The sequence below is a fragment of the Centroberyx gerrardi genome, chromosome 8 (assembly GCF_048128805.1).
Source record: "Centroberyx gerrardi isolate f3 chromosome 8, fCenGer3.hap1.cur.20231027, whole genome shotgun sequence".
Taxonomy (NCBI): Eukaryota; Metazoa; Chordata; class Actinopteri; order Beryciformes; family Berycidae; genus Centroberyx; species Centroberyx gerrardi.
This window is the reverse complement of record NC_136004.1, coordinates 33,914,515-33,919,514: the sequence shown is the minus strand read 5'-3', so window position 1 is coordinate 33,919,514 and position 5,000 is coordinate 33,914,515. Positions and strand designations below refer to the sequence as shown.

Here is a 5,000-nt window from a genome sequence, read left to right as displayed (position 1 = left end):
GTCAGACTGTTCTCTAATGTTGCAGCCAACACCCCCGATGTTGTTGTCCATGAAGATCTTAGAGAGGTGTTTCCTGTTGTTCCTGTTGTTCATGTTCATGTTGTTCCTGTTCATGGTGTTCCTGGTGTTCATGTTGTTCCTGTTCATGGTGTTTCCTGTTCATGGTGTTCCTGGTGTTCCTGGTGTTCCTGGTGTTCCTGTTCATGGTGTTCCTGGTGTTCCTGATGTTCCTGGTGTTCATGTTCATGGTGTTCCTGGTGTTCCTGTTCATGGTGTTCCTGGTGTTCCTGGTGTTCATGTTCATGGTGTTCCTGGTGTTCCTGTTCATGGTGTTCCTGGTGTTCCTGGTGTTCATGTTCATGGTGTTCATGTTCATGGTGTTCCTGGTGTTCATGTTCATGGTGTTCATGGTGTTCATGTTCATGGTGTTCATGTTGTTCATGTTCATGGTGTTCATGGTGTTCATGGTGTTCATGTTCATGGTGTTCATGGTGTTCATGTTCATGGTGTTCATGTTCATGGTGTTCATGGTGTTCATGTTCATGGTGTTCATGTCATGGTGTTCATGGTGTTCATGTTCATGGTGTTCATGGTGTTCATGGTGTTCATGTTAGATTCTGGCTGTACTGAAGCCTTCCTAACCAAGATGCTGAAGTATGAACAGCAGCAGCAGAACATTTCACAGCTGGGCTACAAGTGTAAACTTCTAGTTTTCATATTTGGCAGCCTGGGTCATGTGATGAGCTGGAGGGGCGGGGCTTCAGATGGCCGGTCTCCCCAAAGCTGGGGACACATTAAAAGATTTTTCTAATCATAAATGACAACCTGACAACAACAGTACCCTGAACTACCCTGAACTACCCTGAACTACCCTGAACTACCCTGAACCTACCCTGAACTACCCTCAACTACCCTGGACTATCCTGGACTACCCTGAACTACCCTCAACTATCCTGGACTACCCTGAACTACCTGAACTACCCTGAACTACCCTGGACTACCTGAACTACCCTGAACTACCCTGAACTACCCTGAACTATCCTGGACTACCCTGGACTACCCTGGACTACCCTGAACTACCCTGGACTACCCTGAACTACCCTGAACTACCCTGAACTACCCTGAACTGCCCTGGACTACCTGAACTACCCTGGACTACCCTGGACTACCCTGAACTACCCTGGACTACCCTGAACTACCCTGAACTACCCTGACTACCCTGAACTACCCTGACTGCCCTGGACTACCTGAACTACCCTGAACTACCTGAACTACCCTGGACTACCCTGAACTACCCTGAACTACCCTGGACTACCCTCAACTATCCTGGACTACCCTGAACTACCCTGAACTACCCTGGACTACCTGGACTACCCTGAACTACCCTGAACAACCCTGAACTACCCTGAACTACCCTGGACTACCCTGAACTACCCTGAACTACCCTGAACTACCCTGGGACTACCCTGAACTACCCTGAACTACCCTGAACTACCCTGGACTACCCTGAACTACCCTCAACTATCCTGGACTACCCTGGACTACCTGAACTACCCTGAACTACCCTGGACTACCCTGGACTACCCTGAACTACCCTGAACTACCCTGGACTACCCTGAACTATCCTGGACTACCCTGGACTACCCTGAACTACCCTGGACTACCCTGGACTACCTGAACTACCCTGAACTACCCTGGACTCCCTGGACTACCCTGAAACTACCCTGAACTACCCTGGACTACCTGAACTACCCTGAACACCCTGGACTACCCTGGACTACCCTGAACTACCCTGGGACTACCTGAACTACCCTGAACTACCCTGGACTACCCTGGACTACCCTGAACTACCCTGAACTACCCTGGACTACCCCTGAACTACCCTGAACTACCCTGGACTACCCTGAACTACCCTGAACTACCCTGGACTACCTGAACTACCCTGGACTACCCTGAACTACCCTGGGACTACCTGAACTACCCTGAACTACCCTGGACTACCCTGAACTATCCTGGACTACCCTGGACTACCCTGGACTACCCTGAACTACCTTGAACTACCCTGAACTACCCTGAACTACCCTGAACTGCCCTGGACTACCTGAACTACCCTGAACTACCCTGAACTACCCTGGACTACCCTGAACTACCCTGAACTACCTTGGACTACCCTCAACTATCCTGGACTACCCTGAACTACCCTGAACTACCCTGAACTACCCTGGACTACCCTGAACTACCCTGAACAACCCTGAACTACCCTGAACTACCCTGGACTACCCTGGACTACCCTGAACTACCCTGAACTACCCTGGACTACCCTGAACTATCCTGGACTACCCTGGACTACCCTGAACTACCCTGGACTACCCTGGACTACCTGAACTACCCTGAACTACCCTGGACTACCCTGGACTACCCTGAACTACCCTGAACTACCCTGGACTACCCTGGACTACCCTGGACTACCCTGAACTACCCTGAACTACCTGGACTACCCTGAACTACCCTGGAGCTACCCTGGACTACCCTGAACTACCCTGGACTACCCTGGACTACCCTGAACTACCCTGGACTACCCTGGACTACCCTGGACTACCCTGGACTACCCTGAACTACCCTGGACTACCCTGAACTACCCTGGACTACCCCTGGACTACCCTGGACTACCCTGGACTACCCTGGACTACCTGAACTACTGCCGACTCTGCACGATCTCAAATCGTTGCCAAATCAGGCTTCAAACATGTATAATGTGTCCCATCCTTCAGAGAAGGGCCAATCAGTCAGCTGAGTCTTGTTCAGTCTCTGCTGTCATTGGTTGCTGCTCAGCGGCAGGGAAGTTTTGCTTTTTATACCATGAAGTGGATCCTGTCTGTTATTTTGTGATCTGTCATTATGGTTTTTTTGCCAATTAGACATTTATGTAACTGACTGACTCCTAATATTTGACTGCAGTTATAATGTTTACGTTCTTTGTATGCTTGTATTCATGTGGACATAAATAAATCATTCATGTGTGGTGTGTGTGTGTGGTGTGTGTGTGTGTGTGTGTGTGTGTGGTGTGTGTGTGTGTGTGTGTGTGTGTGTGTGTGTGTGTGTGTGTGTAGGAATGTGTATAAGGACTACCGTCAGCTGGAACTGGCCAGTGAGTCTCAGGAGGAAGTGGACAGCTGGAAGGCTTCGTTCCTCCGAGCCGGAGTCTATCCTGAACGTAGCGTGGTACGCATCATCAGTACACATGATTACATCATCAATACAGACGATTACATTATCAATACAGATGATTCTAACATTATTACATTAATACAGATTATTACATCCAGACTTCTCAGGTCACGCTGCATGTTTATGTGATGTGAGGCTGATCTAAACTGTTCAGGATCAAACTGTCATGTCCTCTCTGTTCCTCCTCTTCCTCCTCCTCCTCCTCCTCCTCCACCTCCTCCTCCTCCAGGACAAGGAGAAGGTAAGTCAGTTGATCGGTCTGTCTGTCTGTCTGTCTGTCGGTCTGTCTGTTAGATGTTTGTCTGTTTGGTGTCTCCATGGAAACAATAAACAGGATGTGGTGTTTACAGAATATACGCTTCATATAGTCTGACTGTGCAGAATTCTGTTTATTTCTGAGACTCAAATCTTTCTAGCGATGCCATTGGCTGCTAGAATGTAAACAACAATTTAAAAATGTCATTACAAAGTGACAATAATATAATTTGGATGGAGAGCTTGTGAAACTGTGATGGTCAAGAGTCTCATTAGTGATTACTACAGCAGAATAACATGGAGCTTTTTTTATTTGATTTGATTTATTTGATCATTTTAAAACAAGTTACATACAATATAATGCAATGCAGCTGGTTAAAAAACAATCGAGGATAAAACACAAGAAAGTCCAAGACTTATTTCCATTGTGGTCCTCTAGTCCAAAAAGGCTCTGGGCAGGACCTGAATCAGTGTCAGTGAGTAAATCTAAAAACAACAGACCAGAAATATACAAATACAGTATGTCTTATACAATATAAACTATTCATAAATTCCACATAAAACCGAAAATGTCACCAGTAATAAATAAACTAAGATGCCACTAAGAGGAACTTTATCCATCAGCCATTTTTTCTCCGTCCTTTTAAAGCTGCTCAGTGTTTGTAGTTTTAGCAGACAGAGGCAAACTGTTCCATTCAGAAGCTCCGGTGTATAAAATGAGACTTCCCCAGTCACACTGTTGAACCTGTACACAACACATTAGCTATGCTAGCTCTTGTTGTGGATGTTGCTTCTCTAACATGTTGGAAGTAGTCAGATCCCTCGGAGCTGAGCCGTGCATGACCCGACGAACCAGACTCAGCCTGGTCTGGGAGACCCATAGCTCCTCCCTATGTGAGAATATGGGCTCAAATTCAGCACCGCCCTGATTACTTTATTCTGTGCTATCTGGAGTTTACGTTTAAATAATAAACCCAAACCTTCAAACCAGGAGGTGCAAGCATAGTCAAAGTGGCACTGGATGAGTGAGGCTGCTCACACTTTCACTGACTCTCTGTCAAGCAACTTAAATGACCTCGCCAGCAACTTGGTCAACGCAGCAACCTTACAGATACCGTAAATACTCTAATATTGGCCCGGGCCTTTATTTACCTCAACTGCAGAGGGTACCAGGCCTTTATTGGAAGCAGGCTTATATTAGAGACAGGCCTTTATTTCTAATTCCCTCTGTTTGATAAGTATATTTGCTCCTATTTTAGTACGAAGCCTCCTTGTTTTCTGATCTACTTCTGTTGGGGTTCGTTAGGTAGACGTTTTTTTGTTACTGCAATGCATTACGATAATTATGGTAATCGACGACGGCACGCTCCAGAGACTTCCGCCGGCCGAGCCGTCTTGTGGCACTTGTACGTTACTACAAACTACAGTTACAAACAGGCAGCAGGAGTTTACCGGTATCCACCGTTGTTTACATGTAAGCTGAAGCTAACTGAAGCTAACTGAACCTGGGCGCCGAT

At 46.9% G+C, this 5,000-nt stretch overlaps 1 pseudogene; it reads left to right on the top strand.

Moving 5' to 3' along the window:
* Positions 1-5,000, top strand: part of LOC139919361 (dynamin-1-like) — a 43,897-nt pseudogene that overhangs the window by 25,895 nt on the left and 13,002 nt on the right.